The following is a 23,900-nucleotide window of genomic DNA, read 5'->3' as shown; positions in this document are numbered from 1 at the left end:
ATATTCTATGGAGTCCCGTGTTACGTACTTATGATTATTGTGTATAAGATCAATAATTAGCAACCTTCCACGGATACGAAGCGGCCTAAGTTTACATCCTACCATAATTTTCTCTGAACTCTCAGCATTATATCAAGATCGGTCTTAGAAAATATATGAAGGACGTGTTCACAGGTTAACTAGGCCAAAAATTCTTCCTCAAAATTTCAAATTTTTACGAGCAAAGATAATATACTTCATGCTTTTGGTGCAGAAATAATGGATGTCCACAAATTGCAAATTGTGTTTTCAAAGTAAACGATCCGAGTGTGGAATTGTTTCGAATTCAGGGTTCTCCCATTTACTCTCCGGTATTTTAAATGTTTCAATAAGATACGTTAGTCGCACTTCTGTTGTGATACAGCTTTCTCTATTGGTCAGCGTTGTGATCACTTAAAATTACCCATAAGTTTGAATTCTCACTGAACTACTACATCCCTTATAACGAATATATATTTCATATGAGGCGATTAACTTTGATGATCTGCGGTCAGTGGACAGCAGTTACGAAACATTCAAAACTACTACATTATCTTCCATCTATTCATTATTCATATATATGATATGATATGATATGATATGATATGATATGATATGATATGATATGATATGATATGATATGATATGATATGATATGATATGATATGATATGATATGAGTATGATATGATATGATATGATATGATATGATATGATATGATATGATATGATATGATATGATATGATATGATATGATATGATATAATATCTCCTTTAGTGTTCAGTTTAAACGTCTTGAACGCAAAAGTTTGACAAGTTTCGCATAATGGTACCGATACGCACGTTCACACTAGTGAAATGTGCACGTTACAGGCTAAAATGCGCACGTTACAATTACAAATCGAAACGTTGTTCGTTCAAAACCCGATGTGAAAATCTTTTGCATTTAGTGGGAAATTTCAAAGTTAGCTCGCTTCCTACAATAAAAATTGGACAAGACTTTTAAAACGACACATTTAATAAGAGTAGTACTGACGAAGGATTCAGGCAATACCCCGTGTTATTTCTAAAAACATTTAACCGGTAATTAGACAGTACTGGTGTAGCTTGTACAGGTAAAAGAGTTGTTATATTTACGTTTAGACCGAATGAAATTATTTGATACGAGACACGACTAAGTTGTGTCCGAAACAGATAAATATAGCGATGTGGTCAGTATTGGTCAAGATTTGGTCACTTGAATAGTTGTTAGATGAAAGCCCACGCCATTTCTAATTATTTGACACCAAACACGACTGTGTTGCTTCTAGAATAAACAAATTACTTTAAGGTCAGTATTGGTAAAATATTGGTCAGTTAAATAGTTGTTAGATCATAGCCCGCACCGTATCTAGTAGCTCGACGCCCAAACACGATTTTATTGCTTTACTAAACATATAAATTACATATGGTGGGTTCTAGTTAGTGGTAACTGATCAGTACTGGTCAAGCATTGGTCAGTTAAACAATTTTTAGTTTAATGTCCACATTATATCTAGTTATTTGACACCAAATAACTTAATTGTTTGCAAAACAGATAATTTACTGTATAGCCAGTACTGGTCATGCATTGGTCAGTTGATAGACCAAGGTCTACGCCACGAGTTATTTGATACTAAACATTATTGTGTCGTTTCAGAAAATTTATCTGTTGGGCAATTTGTGGTCAGCCCTGGTTCGTTAGTTCTTATTTTGCGGGCATTTTATCTCGAACCACCGAAAGACTGAATTACTAATTAATTCAACAGATCATTAATGAATGGAAATGAAGATCAGTGTTAACTAAGTCCTTAGTCTGAATAAAATGTATGTGGTATTATATGGGTGCTATGGTGCTGTACACCGAACTGTAACTTTTTATTTTCACTACTACCGTAATTGACTATGATGTTTTCAAGTGGTCTTAAGTACCGCTAATAGCCGAAAGTCGTTGATTTATGTGAAATTTACACACAGCGCCACCCGTTGGTAGTAAAAGTCACCCGAGCAATACGGGTGTTAAATAGATACGCTAGCAAACCGGCATTCTCATAATGCCACGCGGTAGGCCTATACTTTGAGCGTATCATTATGAAATCTTTTTTTAAACCACCATGTACCACATTAAGTAATAAGCATAACCACTTGAAACTGTCAGATCAAACATCATACCGCATCCCCGCAAAGAGGGGTAGTTCAGCAAACCGGAGCTTTCATTTGCCTATCTAGACTACCCCGCCAGTACGGGTAGCCGAGCAAACCGGAAAACTCATAATGGATGCCGACTAAAGATGAATCCGCGGTCCAACAGATTTTCATTTCGCGACCCGGTGTATCGGTATCATCATCATCATCATCAATATCACGGACTTATGGAGGCCTGTTGAGGCCTATTGGTGTCCGGCTCGTTTGGTAATTTACATAAATTTAGGTGATATTTAAAATATTTCTCAATGCTCATAGTTTGATCTGCACCTAGCCCATCTTAAAGATGGGTGTTAAATGTTCTTTAGATCAGTTAGAATGGTTGCCAAGTATTGTAACATTACATGACTAGTTAGAAATATTGATATCAATAATCTATCAGTATCATTTCGAGTTTAGATTTTAAAGAATAATAAAGTTATCTATTTATAGTTTATAAGTTCTAATAGTTTTTTAGAGAAAGACTTTTGAGATTAGTTATCAATACTCAAGTTATCTAAATAAGTTTTTCTCAGTTATTTCCACATAGTAAAAAATGTGATATCAATATTTAGATATAGCATGAATATTAGTAATAGGGGTAATAGGCTTTCATACCAAAGGTCGAACGGTCGAGCCCATTAAAAAACAAAATATTAAAAGTAATTAAAAAACTATAATATATTTTCATAACCGCGTGCATTTTATATCAAAACTAAATATTTATTCTAAGATATCAATAATATAAAAAGCATATTGTATTAAATCAATTGGTCGCTCCACTTCGCTACCGCTCCGCTCCGCGACCAATTGATTTAATTACAATACACAAATTCAAATAATCAAATATATTCAAATGATAATAATTATTCTATTATTCAACTGAAATGCACGCGGTTATGAAAATATATTATAGTTTTTTAATTACTTTTAATATATGTTATTAATGAACTCGATCATTAAACCTTTGATATGAAAGCCTATTACTCCTATTACTCTTAAAATATTCACATAAATGAATAACATTTAAATCATTGAACTTCTAAAATCAATTTTAATAAAAAATATAGTATTAAAATGGAAGCAAATAAGTACTACTGCCCAACATGTAATATCGATATAGATAAATCCCAAAAAGCAAGACACAATAAAACTAGAACACATTTAGAGAATAAATTGAAACTAGAATATTTACAGTTATATTCAGAACAGTTAACAAAGGGAAAGAAATTTATTGAATTATGGAATAATGATCCAAATAATGAACAATACGTTGAGGAATTTGATATCAAGGATCTGATGTTTATACTAGAAAATGATTCTATTTTAGCCTATATACATTCAATGTACAGAGCTATAGAATAAATCTATAAATTCACAGCTGTTACAGTTGTTACTATAACGACGAGACATTATGACACGTCATAATCAGAAACGTGTAGAATATTCTAGAAAGGCGCGCCGGAACTAGATGACGTGGCATAATCAACGACGTGTTCATTCTAGAAATCACCCCGGAAATGGACATACGCTGTAATATTGTGCTCAGGATATTCTATCTTTCGAAACGAAATTAGGAGTTTATAGTATACAATTATAAATCTAAATGTAAGTACTGTTTGTTGTAGTTATTAAGGCTATTAAATATGAAACCTTTAGATATATTTAAGTGTATTAACCTTTAGATATATTTAAGTGTATTTAGTATATCTTTTAGATAGCTAGAGTTACCGCTAATATCTTTTAGATTAATAAAAAGTCATACGCATCAAGAAGCGATAGAGAAACTCAAGATACTCTTTCTGACTGAGGAATCAACAGCAATGGATATCGAACCAATAGAATCACCAAAAGATCGAAGAAGAAATATAATAATTTCAAAAACATTAAGACTCCAATGATTAAGTTTAACATTTATTGATGTAGTTAAATATTTACCAGCAATTGAAAAAATGTTTGTAATTATAAATTGTATTTATAGAAATCAAATGATGTATTAGAAGAAATGACTGAACAACTTGTATAATGTATTGTATAAATCTGATTTGTGAATTTTTATGTTCAGTCGTTTCTATTATGTTTAACGCATGCGCATTAAGCAAAACCGGCCATAAATGGCCGCATGTGACGCATGTAACGCATGTGACGAGGGACATGAATGCGTTTGAATTTTCTATGTTCAGTTGTTTCTATTTTACAGAATTTATAGAATGAATATACAATTATGTTTAACGCATGCGCATTAAGCAAAACCGGCCATAAATGGCCGCATGTGACGCATGTAACGCATGTTGTTTCTATTTTACAGAATTTATAGAATGAATATATAATTATGATTAACACATGTGCATTAAGCAAAACCGGCCATAAATGGCCGCATGTAACGCGGGTATTGTAACTGGTATTATTTAGATATCAAGGAATCGAAACAACTTATCAAAAGCAACGAAGAATGAAAAAGGATGACATTGGTCGAAGAAATGGAAGAGGATTATAAAATATTAACCAATTTAGTAAAAAAATATGTATAATAAATGGAACCAGAACAACCACAAATTATCAATATTACAAATAACACTGGTGTTATAAATATATATTACAAAAAGTGTTCTAAATGTGAATTAGATAAATTAGCTTTAACAGAATTTAGTAAGCGTAAGATTAGCAAAGATGGTTTTCAATATTGCTGTAAAACTTGTACTAAACTATATACCAAACAATACCGAGAAGATAATATAGAACATTATAATTATTATATGGCAGAATATATGAGAGAAAGATATCAAACAGATCTTAATTTTAGATTGAAACAATGCTTAAGGACTAGATTAACACAATTATTCAACAAAGAAACACATTCAGAAACACTATCTAATTTATTGGGTTGTTCAGATGAATTTCTCAAATCATGGATTATATTTCAATTCGATGATAAAATGAATATAGATAATTATGGGGATTATTACCATATTGATCACGTGTTACCAATATCTAAATTTAACATGAATGATGAATACAATAAAAAACTTATTTGGGGTTGGAAAAATTTAAGGCCTTTAGAAAAGAAAGAAAATCAAATCAAATCTAATAAACTAGATTTACAGTTATATTTAGAACAGTTAACAAAGGCAAAGAAATTTATTGAATTATGGAACAATAATCCAAATAATGAACGATACGTTGAGGAATTTGATATCAAGGATCCGAAATGACTTATCTGGACAGTTATAGTTACTGCTCCTAATAGATAAACAAAAGTAGTGAGATATCAAATCCTAATTTAAATAAAATATAATAAAAAAACAATAACTTCAACTGCTAGTGAATTCTATTATATTTTTAATATTTTCTTTTCAAAAAGAGAATACTTTATATTTTGAATAGATCCGAATAGAAATTCTTTAAATTCAAATAGCTAGTATCAGTAGTCAATACTAGAGTTCTTTAACTTTAACTATCTAGTATCATTTGAAGAATACTTATAATACTATTCTTATTAAATTTCTCTAATATAAATGTCAAAGAAATCTAATAAGAATAGTATTGATATTGAAAAAACATTAGATGATTTAGGTATTAGTGATAATAAAGATACAGTTGTTTCTAATTCTATTCAAGTTAATAACAATATAGATTATGAATACTATTTATATTGTAAGCATCATCTTGAATTATTAATTGCTGGCGGGAAATCTAAGGAGTTTTTAAATAGAATCATTACTTTTCAAGAACTAGATGCTATGAAACCCGATCAAGTAATAAAATATTTTAAGATTTATGAAGAGGCAAGATTATCTAAAATAAATGATTCTATTTCAGATGGTATTGTCAAATGTTATTCAAAATTATGTAACCAGTTAATACCAATTGATGATGAAAATAAATTATATAATGATTTGAAAAATGACTATTTAGTTATGACTGAATTACAAAAATGGGTTGGATATGCTTCATTTCAATTAGGATCGGTTATGACATTAATTTCTACTGGAGTTATAACATTTTCGAACATCAAACCTATGGAATATAAATCAGGTAAGAACGAAACAGATGTACTACAACAAAACGTCGAAACAGAAAATGAATCAGAACAAAAATTAACTAAAATAAATGAGTGATGGAGTTAATAAAAAGGCTAGATCCGAGAAACAAATTAAATGGGCAAGAGAATTAGGTAAAAGATCATCAGAATTAAAAAAAGCTAAGAAAAAGAAATTAACTGATATAAATGAATCACAGAAATTATCTGATGGTGTCGTACAGCACCCACACGGTGGTATTGATTCAAATAATAATCCATCTAATTCTTCTAATGCTGGAAGTAATTATAAATTATATATTACAATTGGATTAGTAACAGTTATTATATTATCCGGTGTAATATATAAATCAAAATTCAAATCTTACGATAAAGATGATTCCAATGACAATAAACCTATCATACCAGAAAATAAGTCAAATGATAAAGTCATTGAAAATAAACCAAGATTATTATTAATGGATTAAAATAAGATGAAAAAAGAACAATATTTAAGAGCGTTATATTACAACCCAGAAAGTGAAGTATCATATTCTAACGTTTCAGAATTATGGAATAAAATTAAATCTGATAATAGCAATATAAAATATAGTGAATTAAAATCATGGTTACAAAATCAACCAACATATCAAATCCACAAGAAAATGGATAAAACTTATTTAACAAGAAAAGTTATGGTTTCATATATTGACCAACAATGGCAAGCTGATTTAATTGATATGAAAAACTTAGAAGAATATAACAAAGGATATTTTTGGATACTGAATGTTATAGATATATTCAGTAGATACGCATGGAGTATCCCGATTAAATATAAAACTGGTATAGAAGTTACAAATTCTTTCAAATTAATATTTAAAGAAGCTATCCCAGATAAAATACAATTTGATGAAGGTAAAGAATTTTATAACAAACATTTTAAAAAACTATTAACTGATAACGATGTAGAATATTTTTCAACACATTCAGATAAAAAAGCATCTGTTATAGAAAGATTTAATAAAACATTGAAAACTAGAATGTGGAAATATTTCACCGCTAATGAAACATACAAATATATCGATGTGTTAGATGATTTAGTGAAAGGTTATAATAATTCTAAACATAGTTCTATAAATATGAAACCTATACAAGCTAGAAAAGAAGAAAATTCAGAAATAGTTTGGAATAATTTATATGGAGCATTTGTTACACATGATTTTGGAGAACCTAAATTTAAAATAGGACAACATGTTAGAATTTCTAAATATCGAAAAACATTTTATAAAGGTTATACCCCTAATTTTACTGAAGAAATATTTAAAATTAAAAAGATAATATTAACTAAACCATTTGTTTATAAATTGTTTGATTTAAAAGATGAAGAAATATTAGGTTATTTTTATGAACAAGAATTATCATTAGTACCAAATCCAGATGAAATAGAATACAAAATAGAAAAGGTATTAAAAACTAAAACATTACGCGGTAAGAAATATTCTCTGGTGAAATATAAAGGATATGATGATAAATTTAATGAATGGATTTTATCTAGTAAAATTAAAAGAATGAATGAATAAAGATTTGTTTATATTTGAACCACATAATATGTTAGTTACTGGAGTTACAAATTGTGGTAAAACACACTTCATATTATATTTATTAGAAACTATTTATAAAAATCATTTTGATAATATAATATTATTCTGTCCTACTTATGAAATGAATGAAACGTATAATAGAGATATAGTTTTTAAAGATAAAAAGTTTATTATATTAAATTCTAAAACAGTGAAAGATAATTTAGATAATTGTATAAAAATTGCATTAGATATTTATAAAGGATCAAATACATTACTTATTATCGATGATTGCGCAAATTTACATGATTCAAAAGTTAGAGAAAGTGAGTTATGTTATTTAGCTTTCTCTGGTAGACATTTTGGGATAACAACTTGGGTTTTAAATCAGAAATATAATTCAATTGTGAAAGATTTTAGAGAGAATATAAGATTTCTAGTTTTATTCTACAACAAAGATAGAAAATCTATGCAACAATCATTGGAAGAAAATCAAATTATACCTACTGAATTACATGATGAATATATGAATAAATTAAAAAATAATAAAGGTTCCAAATTACTTATGAGATTACAATTTCCATATGAATATAAATTTATAAAATAACTATTTGTATACCTATGTATTAGATACCCTAATACCTAATACCCCATTAGATACCCTAATACCTGATACCCTAATACCTGATACCCTATTAGATACCTTAAATACTTAAAACCCCCTTTTTTATTTACTATTATTTTATACAATTTTCAACTAATATTATTATTTTAGTTAAATATAATTAATATCTTAATCACTTTCACTATTATATCCTAACAATTTTCTCAAATTATCTACCGAATTTTCTTTTTCAAATTCTTCATTATTTTTATACTCATTCTTCATCTTTTTTACCGCATCATCAATAGTTGTTTCATTTTTAAACTTATTCATCCAATCAAATTTATTATTATTTTCTACTTTAAGTTTTATAGAATCTTTATTATCAATATGCTTATCTGTAACTATATCATCATGTGGGTGCTTTATGGCATCATTATCATTATTATCTTTATTAGTGTTTGCTCCTAATATTTCATTTACAATATTTGATCCTAATATTTCATTAGCATCGGTTAAATCTAATTCATCTCTATTAGGTGTTGCTAATAAAAAATCTTCATATAATTCTTTACCATTTACTTTTTTATTTGAAACAAATTTTGTAACATATCTAAATGGGTGTTCTATAAATTCTCTTAAACCAACACGTTCTATAACATTAGTAATATGTACCTTTGTATTCATATGTTTATTCCAATTTGATGGAGCGTTTGAAAATTCACCATTACAATAACCACAATAATTTCTATTTTCACTAACATCTAATATTATTGCATTATTATATGTAGAAGGTATTACATTATTAGATGTAGTAGGTATTACTGTAGTAGGTATTACAGATGTAGTAGTAGGTATTACAGATGTAGTAGTAGGTATTACAGGTGTAGTAGGTATTACATTATTATCAATTATACTATTATTAACAACACCACTTTTATTATTATCGATTTCTATCAGTTTAGTTTTATAATTTTTAAAAATAGGATCAAATATCAAAGCTATATTACAAGGTATTACATAATATAAACCATCATTATTTTCATGTGTATCGATGTATGGAATATGTTTATATACTTTACCTCCTTCCATTTATTATATATATTTTTATTAAAGTTAAAATTTTAATACATAACACTATCTAATTGTGAATTTACAATATTTAATTGCGCGTCAGATATAATATAAATGTGCATTTTAAAATTTTTGATTCCTTTATTCTTTGTCATGAATAATTGTATTCCATCTTTAGTGTTCTGTAGTTTTTTTCCAGAACCATGTAATGAATTATCTTCAGTTGTTCTAAAATCTAACCATAATGCATATTTATTACCGGTATAATAATCAATTTGATTAATATTACAATCTTCAGATGATTTCACTTTTTCATTCATAAAATGTTTTTTAATTTCTACCCATTGATCAATCATTCTCATTCCTTGACAGAATATTTTATTCGCTATTCCTTCGATAGTTATTTCTACTTTTGTTATTTCAGGATTATAATAATTATCAACATTTATTGCGCCATTAGTATACGTTCCAATGGTAAAAAATATTAATATACCTTTAATAGATCTTCTAGGAAAGTTAATATTCTCATTAATTATTTCATCATTTGCATTAATAGTTACAGTTTTAAATTTATCGATATAATCATATAATAATGAAAATCCTTGATTGTATTGAGTTTGAATTATACTTGAAATATTTTCATCAGTTACTGTATCATATTCTAAACATATATTCGATAATTTATAACCCATATCTTTAACAACGCTAGATAATACAATTTCATTTACAGGAGCAAATGTTATCTCAAATATAACGTCTTCTTGAATTGCGTATTTATATAAAGGTGCATTATTATTTATCAATTCAAAGTCTAATGGAATTTTATATTTGCTTCCATATATACTTTTTATCAATTTATCTACATCATTAGTTAATATTGCGCTATAAGCTTCTGATCTTAATTTATTTTGGTTTTCTGATTGAATTCCTTGAAATATCATATTATTTCTATTTTCTTTAGTTAACCATAAATCTTTATAATGCATAAATAAATTATAATCATCTAATGAGAAAACTGTTTCTGGACCAATCTTTATTGTTAACTTTTTAATCAAATATCTTCCAACATTATCAACAACATAATTATTATTATTACCAGATACTTTTATATCGGCTGATAAATAAATACTCTTTGGAACATAAAAAGTATTTTGTGTTAATCGAGGAATCCTCACATATAAAGTTTCATCGGGATTAATATTTGAAAAGTTATGAGTAATTATATGATGTGATCTTTCTGCTTTAATAGCATTAGATATTCTATGATTCTTCGAAGGACTTATATAACTCCCACTCATTTATTTAACCAAAAAAAATTAATTATTTATTTTTTGATATCATGGTTTACTTGATATTTTTTGATATCATGGTTTACTTGATATTTTTTGATATCATATTTACTAAACCAAAAATAATAGCACTTACAACTGTAATTAAAAATAAAATAATATGTTCAGCAGCAAAGTTAATAATGTTTCCTGCAGATTTCAATATAAAACCAACAATTGAAGCAATAACTCCTGGTAAAGCTGCAGCAGATTTCTTTGATAGTTCCCATAAATATTTTGCTAATTTTTTTAAACCATCCTTAACTTTATCTTGTATAGAATTATTGCCTGGAGGTTTATCTGGTTTATTTGGAGTGGGAGTAGGAGTAGATTTTAAAGCATTTGATATTGCTAAACCAATTGTTGTAAATAACATAGTTACAGCTGTTACAATTGAAAGAATTGTTATACCTTCTAACTTAAATAATAATCTTATTCTGTCTTTTAATGATATTTCAGAATCTGGTTTTATCAACAAATCTTTAAAAATAACTTTTAATTTTTTAATATGATTAAGATCATATGATTTTAATAATATATCTCTTTCTTCTTTTTGTAATTTTATGTTATATTCTAAATCATCTATTTCTTTTACTAAAGCTAACTTTCTGCTTTCATAATCAGCTTCATAAATTACATTAAGATCTCTATTTAATTCTAATTGTTTTAATTCTTCATCTACATTAACTAATTCTTTTTCTAATATGGTTATTTTAGAAAATCTCATCTTAATATTAGCAATTTCATCAGCTGATACTTGTATACCTTTAATTTCTCTACGTATTTGTTTAGGAAATGCTTCTAATTCTTCATCAGTTAAATTAAGAAATCCTTTTTCTAGTAAATATTGCAGTCGATTTATTCCAGTTTCAGAACCAGATGTATCTGATATACTATTCATCAGTTCTTCTGAATCTCTTAATCTATCAATTTGTTTTTCTAATTGTAATTTACTTGAATAATTATCAATTTGTTGAGTGTCTCTTCTCGATGTTTCGGGTGTTGAAGATCTCAATCTATCTAATCGATTTCTATTCTCTTCCATTTCTGGATCAAAATCAGTAGGATTTGGATTTGGATTTTTAAATGGTGAATATTTGTTTATATCAATATTAGGAATTGGTTCTTCTTTATTTATTCTATCGAGTGCATTCCATATAATTCTGAGAAATTCTCTACCACCTTTTGAACCTTCAATTGTAGATGTTGCTCGCATTTCAGGTTCATAAATATTTTCTTGACCCATTTTAGATAATTGAATTGATACAATTTTGTTATTTAAATTAACATTATAATACCATGAATCATTTTTAAATTCTAAATTATTTGTGAAATATGGGTCATCTTTAAAAATTTGTTCTACAACACCTTCTGTATCAATTTCATGTATTACAGCTATTGGTAGTAATTCGTTAACAATTGTATCTGTTACTCTAGATTTCATTTTATATAATTCCATAGGTTCATCAGGATATTTTTCTTGTTGTTTTACTAATAGTTCCATAAATTCTTTTCTTTCTCTTCTAGTTGAAATTCTACCAATTTCAGGAGCTTTTAAATATTTATTTAATTTTTCACGTAATTCGGGATCATCATCATCATCATCATCATAATCATCATCTTCACCTAAATTAGTATTATATGCTGATTCATCATCATTATCAATATTAGTTTCATTAAGATTAGCGCCTGCATCATTATAATCATCATCAATATATCCTTCATTATTATTTCCCATTTCTCCCATTTCATAATCTTCTCCACCTTCTACATCCATTTACATAATAAAAAAATTAAAATTTAAAATATAATATTCCTCCGATTACAATTCCTATACAAGTTATAGCTAATTTAGTATTTTCATGGGATTCATTATCATCATTTAGTTTAATTATATCATGTTGAATAATATCAGTTCTATTATTTTCTGATGTATTGTAATCTTTTATTTTAGAATCATTATCCAATTTAATATTCTTAGTTTTAGTTTCAGTTGATTGAATATGTTTTTTATTTTTTTCACCTTCCATTAATTTTGGAGCAGTAATAATCTTTTTATTTATATCATTTAATCCAAATGAATTATTTATTGTCGCAGTTTTAATTAGATTATTATAACCAATTATATTTCCCATCTTTAATACTAAATCATTAGAAATAATTAATAGATTAGGGCCTATACAATAATTAAGTCTTACATGAGATTTATCTAAATAATTTTGATATCTTATAATGTTTTCTGGAATCGATCTATTTTTATCATTATGAATTGAATCTTCAAATAAAACTTTAAACTGTTTCTGCGCATCGAATGAAGTATTCAAATTTCCAATTATCGGTGATCTTGTTTCAACTTGCGCACCTAAAATACAAATTAAATAAGTTCTAATAGATTGATTTATTCTTTCTATACCTGATTTAGTAAAACCTTCACTATTTTCTAAAATAAAATATACCCAACCATTATTGTTTTCTTGTTTTAAATTATCATAAAATTTTGGTAATTTATTGAAATTTAATGTTTCTAAATCCTTTGTTTCTATTTTACCATAACCTAATTTATTATTATAGATATTATAAAAACTATTAGATGGTATGGGAAGTGCACAATATTCTGCAATCTTTCTAGGGCATGGAAGTGATCTTATTGTTCCAATTTTTGTTCTAAAATCAGAATTATTTATATCTATATTAAATTCATTGCAAATTTTATAAAACTTAGATAAATTAATATTATTATCTAATTCTTTGAAATACCTAGATCCTGGTAAAGCGCACTCTAATTCATTTAATATTATTCTGATTTGAAAGTATGTATGAAATCTAAATAAACTTTGAATTAATTTATATTTAGAATTATTCAAATGATCATTCCAACTAATTCCACATCCTGTTGTTGCACAATAAACAGCAAAATTTAATTGATTCTGCCAATACTTCATATTAGATTTTAATAACCATTGTTTTTCATCTTTCAATTTTTTAAAATTAATTAAATATACATGAAATATATTTTCCATCTTTGCATTAAAATTATAAGTTTCAGTAACATAAATTTCTAAATTAGTTAATGAATCTAAAACTTCATTTCTATATGTAATATCTTTATTAATATCTATTGCTGGAATATTATATTTAATTGATTTATTATATTGGAAAGCTTTTGGAAAACTATCTGCCATTTATATAACTAAAAAATTAATAATTTATTAATTCTTTTAATAATTTATCTTGTTCTTCAGCTGTTATATGGCCATTTAAACTTATTATATAATCTAGTGTATTCTTTAATTTATTAATTTCTTTTATATTAGTTTTAATTTTTTCTTTATTACTTTTTATATTTAATTTTGAACTTATACCAGTTAAAACACTTGAACTTAATCCTAATACACCAATTGATATAGCTAAAGGTGTTAATGGACTGAATATTGCTAAAAATGTTATTACAGAACTAATTGTAACCGAACCACTTATAATAAGATAATATATAATTTTACTTTTTAAATATTTTTTCTTTTTTATCTTTAAGTCACTTTCAAATTCTAATATTTGTTTTTCTAAATATGTTTTTAATTTAGTTTTATTTATATCATGAGGAATAATATCAATACTATCAACTTTATCTTCCATTTATTTAGAATAAAAATTACTAATTAGTAAACTTATAAGCAACAAATATAACAATAACTGTTCCACCTAAAATCCAAATTATTTCATATTTCTGTTGTTCTTTACTTGGGGTATAATAATCTGATAATTTAGGTTTGTATAGATGTAATTTTTCTTTATTTGTTACTGCGTTATATAAACTCATTGCATCATCAACTGATTGAAAATCTCTATGTGAAATCTTCTGATCATATAATTCTTTATTGATGTAATCCATATAGTTTTGCCTCTTTTCTCTATATTCTTCTGCAGCTTTATTGTATTTCTCTAACGCTAAGTTATGTCTTCTTTGTTCTCCTAATGAACTATTTTTATCAATATGTTTAAATAAATAACCACCACCAGTAAATGCTAAAGCGTTAACAATTGCCGATCCTATAATAGTTATAATTGCAGAAGCCATTTATTTAGCAAAAAAAATTATGCATTTATATGGGAGGAATATATTTTTGTTTTTCCAAATAATCGATAGTTAAATTAGATAAAGTAACTGCTAATGTTAACTTTAAAATATCATTTATATCAAATCTATCAACATTAACACTTCCCATTTTGAATACTTTTTTTAATACCATTGAATAACCAACCGTTCCAACTGATAGTAATGCGCCATTATATAATCCAGTTATTATCCACTTATTATCACTCATTTATTTATCAAAAAAATTACTATCATCAAAATATTTAGTTAACTTATTTATGATTAATTCAACATTAATTTCATTACTAGTTTTATGATTATCATATATTTTGGATAATATGTTTTTAATATCATCGATTATAAAATCTTCATCTAATTCATAAAATCTTAAAGACTCAGTAATCTTTTCTACATTAAAAGTTTCTTTATCAATTGTTTTTTTATACTCAAATGTTGTTCCATTAGAAAATGCAATATTTTTGATATGTGTAATTACATCATTAATGTTAAATTTCATTTCTTTCTCACGTTTAAAATCAAATCCAAAACATATACTCGGTCCAACAGTTATATTCATTTATATAGGTGAAAAATTACTCTCTACATCTTATAACTAATTCATATATCACAGGAAAGTTATTCAAATCAATTAAATATCCATTATGATTTCTTATTTCTAATTTAAAATTATTTAATTTAGGAATGCAAGGTTTAAAATCACATTCTGTTAAATTATAATTTATTTGAGTTCCAAATTGTTTAACATTTTTTAGCGGTAAAATATTTAGTATACTAGAACTACAAATTGTATCTTTAGTTGCTTCAAATGTTTTTGTAGGGTCAATTAAATTGCAATAAATATAAAAATGTGTAAAAGGTATTATATTTGAAATACCTTCTACGTTTACTGTAACAACATCTGGTTCAATTCCTAGCAATTTAGCTATAGGTTTTTTTACCATAAATGCATGTTGACTTTCATCAAATACCTTTATTTTAATTCTATTTGAGCTATCACTTTTTATAAATCTTATTAAAAATTTATCATCTTTTCTAATTTTCAACCGTGCTCTACGATTAATTTCTTGAGCTAATGTTTCTAAATTATATAATCCTGGTCTTAGAAATAGATGAAACCATTTATTTATATTTCTAATATGAATTAAAAAAGTATTATGTTCAATAGTTTTATTCGATATATTGTAAAAAGAATTACATAAACTTATATTTACTAATTTTAAATCAACACAATTCTTAAATTCTCTATCTAATTGAACTAGTAAATTATGTGATTTATAATTTGTAAGTTTTCTAGAATCAACAAATATTCTGTATTCTTTTAATTCCGCCATTTATTTTACATATTTTCATTCAAAATCAATATCGTGGTGCCCTTTTTCATTCTTACCTTTATATATGAAATAGAAATCTCCAGAACATAATTCTTCTAGATCTTCACTTGATAATCTATGAAATCTATCTGGTAAATAAGTTCTGAATTTATATTTATTTCCTTTTAATCCTTCATATTCTAAATGAATTACTAATTTATCTCCATATTTATTAGTAATTGTTTCAATGTTAGTAATTAAATATTTCTTGTGAATTGTTAACTCAGTTATTTTTTTAAATTTATAATCTACAGATTTGACGCTTGAAGTATCTTTAATTCTATCTAAGAATTCACTGTGTACTTGTTTACTCTCCATTTATTATACAAATTTTTATTGAAATTGATTAACACGCTAGAATCCTTTTCATAATCTCATTTTCTTTTGTTTCTTCTCTTTTGAATTTTATATATTCATCTAAATTGCAACCATAGGCGACTGTGTGGATTCCATCATCTAAAATATATCTTTTATCATCAAATGGGTTTAGACTTATCTTCTCTATCTCTTCAATATACATTTCATGATCTTCAGATCTTAAACATTTCATCTTATGTTTTCTAACTTCTTCATTAAATATACAATTGATATAATCTTTGAAATGAATATTCTTTTCAACAACGCTTTTGGTAATTCCTTTTAACTTTTTAGCTTCATGAGTTTTGGTTTTATATGAATACATTTTAGATCTAATACCAATGAACTCTATCATTTCTTCACCACCTAATTCATCCTTAAACTTCCCAGGAACTTTTTTATTATCATTGGTAAACAATTCATGATTTTTTGGATAGTTACTGAAATCAAAATGATGTTTTAATGTTTTTAAATCATCAGTTATGTTATCAGTTTTTATCTTTAATATGTAAGAATCTGTATCAAAATATAAGATTTCTATATGTTTTTCTCCAAAATGAGGTTGTAATACGTTATAGTAAAATTTATACATTAATAACTTTGATAATTCTAAAACTGCAGCTCCAACATAAATTGGTTTATTAAATTTCATTGATGTTCTTCTCATATTAACTGCTGCTAAATTTTCATCAAATATTCTGTTACCTATAAACTTAGGATATGATTGTAAATGCCTTATCCTTTTACCATTACTAACTAACTCAATATCATTTCTATTTCTAATATTTTCACAAATCTTACCATAGAACGCATTGTTCATTAGTTTGAAGAAATCCTTCTCAAAATCAGTTTTAGATTTAGTTCTCTGTGTAGTATTAAAATCTATATATTTTTCTAACCATTTAGATTGACTAATTAAATATATCTATGTACTTTTTTTAATATCATTCCTTGTCTCAAATAAAACTTCAACATTCTATAATGTACTACATAATTATATTTATCTTCTTGAGTTACCATTAACTTTTCAGTATGAATATGATTATCGGGTTTAATTCTTTTTTGATAATTTGATAATTCTTCATGTTTAACAGTTTTATGTTCGGGACAATATGCTAGATTTCTAGATTTGAATTTAATATTTTCAGGGTATTCTAAATCTACAACGAAGAAGTAACCAATATCTGAATCATCTGCAATATCTAGGATTCTTTTCTTCCAATCAAATTTATCAATTTGTAAAACTTCAGTTATTTCAAACATCCCATAAGGTTGTGGTTCCATCATTGCCCAACCATAAAGATTATTTGCATCTATGTATAATAATTTATATCCAGGATTATCATTTACATTGAAATATCTATCACCCAATACACCTGAAACACCTCCTCTTATAGATTTTTCAAATAATAGTAATTGATCTATATTTGTTAACAAATCCATTTTTATATCTGTAAATTTTAAACCACAATCCCATGTTAATCCTGGTGATGAATAACAATGACAAGGATCAATATTGAAATATTTTAGGTTTACATCTCTAAACCTTTCGAATATATCGGTTAATAATAATACATCTGATTTTAAATATAAATCTACTAATTGCCCATGATTTTCTATTTTGAAATGATTCCAAATATTCAATGTTCTATTATAGACTTCATCTTTAACATATTCATTTTTTAATTCATCATAGAATTGTTCTTTTAATAATTCAGTTATTTTAAAATCATTATGTGATTTATAAAATGAATATGGAATTGCTCCTTTATATCTCATTAATTGAAAATCATCATTATTTGGGTAATATTCTTTTAATATCTTTAATTCATCATCAACTAATGATTTTGATAAGTTATCTAATGAACTACTTAAAAATCTATATGAATCTATAAATCTTAGACAACCAAATTGGAATGATATATAATTCTCAGATGTTTTAGCTAACATTCTAAATTTATAAGTTGGTATTTTATCTTTTGATCTATTTGAATTTAATATTTCTATTTCATTATTGATTTCTTCTATTTTATGACATAACTGTTTGATAAATAAATGCGCGTCATACCCCGATAAATTGTGAAATATAACTGGTACAAAATTAATTTTCTTAGCTTGTAAGTTACAATTCTCATGTGCAGCGCCTCTAAACTTTCCATTCAAATGATCATGGTCTCTTACTTTTTTATCTTTATAATTAAATATCTTTTCACAATAATAACATTTATCTGCAAACTCAAATTCTTCTTTATCTTCTTCTGTCATAATTATTTCTTTATTTGTATTCAATAATTTACTAAATCTTATTTCATATTCAATTAATAAGTCACAAAAATGATTAATAACATTTTCATTTCTATAATCATAATATTCACTTTCAATTAGTTCTGGATAATCAGATTTAATATATAACCCGAAAGCAGCAGCTGATTGATGAATCTTTTTAATAGTATTTGTTTTTGGTGGTTCTTCTGAATAATCACTTTCATTAGAATTTAATTTCTTTCTTTTATAATATATATCTTTTCTATCTTTATCTGTTAATTCTTTATTTAATGATTCAAAATCTCCATATATTACAAATGGTACTTTATTTTTGTAATCATATTTTTTGAATTCTAATATTTTATCTTTTTCATTTGGTAAAACTAATTTTACAATAATCATGATTATCACATAGTTGTTTATGATTTAATAATGTACTTTCATTACTAAATTTATGTAAACATTTTCTACATAGATATATTTTATTATGGTGATCACTTTCTGTTCTAAAAAATAAATCTATTTGTTTAATCCACATATAATGATTCTCATAATATAGTATATCTATAACATCATTTGAATCATAATCTTTTGATAGGTATAAAGGTTCTAATGTATAATGTTTTATGTTGTTACCTTTTGTATTTGGTAATTTGATTAAATCAAATACATTTATCTTTATATTATTATCTCTTTCTATTTTTGGGATGTTTTTAATTCTAACAGGATACTTATCTATCTTATAATTACTTTCAAATGGTTTATAATGAGTTAATCTAAAACTATGTGTAATATCTTCTGTTGGATGTAAACAACTTATTATAGACCATAGAAAACATTTATCATCTTCATTTTGTATGTTTATAACAGCATTAGTTTTAAATGGTAGTTTAATATAACTCGATGCTTCAATATCTGGTTCTTTATAATATGATAAATTATTTTCATCAATTGGTTTTGATTTAGTTAACTTATTATATTTTGTGTTATAAACATGTAAAGTTATAAATATTATCTCATCAAATATTAAACCAGATCCTTCAAAATATTTCTCTTCTATTTTAGTTTTTATTTCATTATAACATTTATTTAATTTATCATCTATATGTTGTTTAGATATAATATGTTGTGAATGAGAATTTATATTATATATTGGTTTATCTTCAGATTTTATAAACTTTACTTTAACTGATATACTTATTTTAGGATATTCAACATCTGTAATTATTTTTATTATTTCTTTCATATTTTCTAAATGTTTTTTATTTTCTTCTATTGTTTTTCCTTTATGAAATTTAAACTCAATAGCTGCTGGACCAATATCACTTTTAAATGCTTCGGTTATCTCTATATCTTTTTTATTATCTAATGAATTAATATAATTTCTTACATCTTCCATATATGGTCTTTTATTGTTTAATTTATTTTTTATTCTTTTAATTGTCTTCTGTTTCTTATCGTTATCATTATCAAAATAATCTTCACCTAAAATATCATTATTCTTATTTCTAATATGACTTATAGATTTTAAATGTTCTTTATGATATCTTTTATCACTGAATGATTGATTACATGTATCACATTTATATGTTTCTTTTTCATTCTTTAATTCTTCTAATTTAGTTTCTAATATATCATCTTTATATTCTAGTTTCAATTTATTTTCTAAATGTGTTCTAGTTTTATTGTGTCTTGCTTTTTGGGATTTATCTATATCGATATTACATGTTGGGTAGTAGTACTTATTTGCTTCCATTTTAATACTATATTTTTTATTAAAATTGATTTTAGAAGTTCAATGATTTAAATGTTATTCATATATACATATGAATATTTTAAGAGTAATAGGGGTAATAGGCTTTCATATCAAAGGTTTAATGATCGAGTTCATTAATAACATATATTAAAAGTAATTAAAAACTATAATATATTTTCATAACCGCGTGCATTTCAGTTGAATAATAGAATAATTATTATCATTTGAATATATTTGATTATTTGAATTTGTGTATTGTAATTAAATCAATTGGTCGCGGAGCGGAGCGGTAGCGAAGTGGAGCGACCAATTGATTTAATACAATATGCTTTTTATATTATTGATATCTTAGAATAAATATTTAGTTTTGATATAAAATGCACGCGGTTATGAAAATATATTATAGTTTTTTAATTACTTTTAATATTTTGTTTTTTAATGGGCTCGACCGTTCGACCTTTGGTATGAAAGCCTATTACCCCTATTACTAATATTATAAATTAAGTGTCGTTTTTGATATTTATATTGTTCTGTTCTGGTACACATCCATGCTGTAGTTGGGTTCCACTCTTCTTCTTGACATGCTGTTGTTGCTCCTTTTTTGTTCTGTTCTTAGCTAACTGGATCCCATTGAGTGTTGCACGTTCGGTCCTTTTCAATTTTATGTAATTCTCTACGCATTGAACCCGATCATTTACATTGGTAAATATCACTCTTATGGGACGTGGTCTCGTTTGATTTTTATTGCCAATTCTTCTGATGTCTCTTAAGTTGGCTGCACCAAGTTTAATGATACCATTTAGAAATCTTTCAACCCGAGAAGTGTCGTCACAAATAATCTTATCTGATTCAGGTATGTTATATACGATAATGTGTGACCGTCTCTCATCATTGGAAGAGCTATTTGAAACACTGATTTCCTCAGTCGATGTTTTTGTTGAAGTGTTAAATCCAGCTTCCATTTTATGGGTAGATTTCTTGAAGACCATATTTTCACTCTCAATCTGCTTAATTTGATTTGAAAGAATATCGAGATTTTTTGAGTTCGTCGTATCCAATAGTCTGCTATGAGTCTCGATTTTTTCTCTGATGTCAGCTATGTATTTACTTGTTTTATAGCTTTCTTTTGCAGAAACTTCTTGATGTATTTTGGTAATCCGGGATTCTAAAATTTCTATAGCGTTAAAGAATATTTCTCTCATGTTCTTTATCTCCAATTTGATGGTCTCCATCTCTTGAAATTTCTGCTCAGTTTGAAAATCAGTCAAACATCGACTACACAGATATTTAACCGGCAGATTCTCTGCATTTTCAGCTGCATTGGAGCAGTTATTACAAATTGACTGACCGCACTTGGAACACTGGACGATCTCGTTTTCAAAATTAAACAGACGGTTACATTTAGAGCACGGTACATAGTTTCCCCATTCATCATCTTCTTCTAGTGTTGAATCACAATCACTGTCCAGTTCTGCTAGACTCTCAGCAAACTTCAGAGCTTCTTCATGTATTTGCCCTTTTTGTCACAGCCCTTAACCTTAGTTGCCATGGTTTCCCTTGTCTGAAATGGTTGCTGACTGGTGGTTGCTAAGTTGCTTGGTTGATTTCCCACAGATGAAAGATTTCACTTTTTAAACACTCACAGATTTTCTTAGGGAAGATCGTAGTTGTTGAAGCAATATTCAGAAGAATCCCTGTGTATTATTTAACATTGTCCTGCTAAGTTAGATAGCAGGAAGATGTTGTTTCTGTTAAATATGTAGAAGTTACATGGAGCTTAGATGTTCATTCTTCCTTCCAGCCCCATGGTCACTAGGCAACCCTGTTAGGTATGGTAAATTGCACACCAGCAATTGTTTTTGACATATTGAAGTCGCCCATTAAAGCAATAGTCAATTTATGAATTTTCAATGGCGTATCTTTTTTAGTTTCACACCAAACGCCGAAGCTCTGGCAGGCGGCATTCAGACCCTGGCACGTGAGGATGCCGCGGAGCGGATTCGGTCATTTTCAAATGCCGGAGCAAACCTTATTTCGTCATGGCGGCTGAAATGAATCATGCTAGAAAACTGAGAAACATTTCCTAATAACTCTGGCTCTAATAAGGTAAGAAGAAAGCGGATGAGACCAGCTGTAATCTGAACAGATTAAGATATAAGTTTCTCATTTGGGAAGATGTGCTTTTTGTGGTGTAATGTCGTATTTATGCACGAATTCCTGGTTGAATGGGATGTGGATGAAACCTATTCAACGACAACGTTAACAATAGTCATCATAGGCCCCAACAGCATACACACTTTACATGTATGCAACTGTAGCTCGCCACACCGAATGTACTAAAGTCTATTTATTTTTTGTCCACGATCTTTTTGGGGCTATTTCGCTTAATTTTCGACGTACATACCTCAAATAGGTCTTAATCGAATCACAGGGACTTGTCACAATTGATGATAGTGAATGAATAAAACCAATATCAATGACCAGGTCCACTATCCCTGTATAATATAAAAAACAAGGGTGGCAACAAATTGTCAATCTGACAATGACTTCTCCACTTCAATCGACTGTAATTCCAAAAATTCTCAACCGATTCACATGAAATAAGCTTTAATACAACCTAGAAGACTTTCTGCTTCCAACGAGCCTTTAACCACCACTCTAGGACAATTATCTCACAACGAAATCACCGTTTTTGGACGAGAGATAGCTCAAATTGGAGGTGTACCGATTCTATGGTGGACAGCAAAATGGTCGTATTTTTCACTTCAAACGATGATTTCTATGTGAAATCTTAGAGATAACCCCAACAAACCATACATTTTTTAAAACTACGCGGTCATACCTGTACGCTTATCTCATTTATTTGTATAATCCACGCGATGGGTGAGCTCACAAGCTCAAAATCGAACAAATATACGAAAAAGTCACCTCGCACTATCGCGCTGACGGCCATTAATCACGTGACGTGCATAGGTTCGGGCTATGTTAATAGAACCGCGACAAGTCTACGTCTGTAGACTTGAAAAAAGGAAATATTTACTAATAATACCACCCCTCAGACGAATGTTGCACTATATTTTCATAATACGGATATTTTATTAATTAACAGAACTTTTAATAAATTTTGTAATGTTTTTCGAAATCTCTAAGCCAATCAGTGCGCGTGAAATATTTAGCCCGTTACTACGATATCACGTGATTAATGGCCGCCCAGT

This window comes from Tubulanus polymorphus, chromosome 8 (genome assembly GCF_964204645.1).
Source record: "Tubulanus polymorphus chromosome 8, tnTubPoly1.2, whole genome shotgun sequence".
Classification (NCBI taxonomy): Eukaryota; Metazoa; Nemertea; class Palaeonemertea; order Tubulaniformes; family Tubulanidae; genus Tubulanus; species Tubulanus polymorphus.
This window is presented reverse-complemented; position numbering follows the sequence as displayed.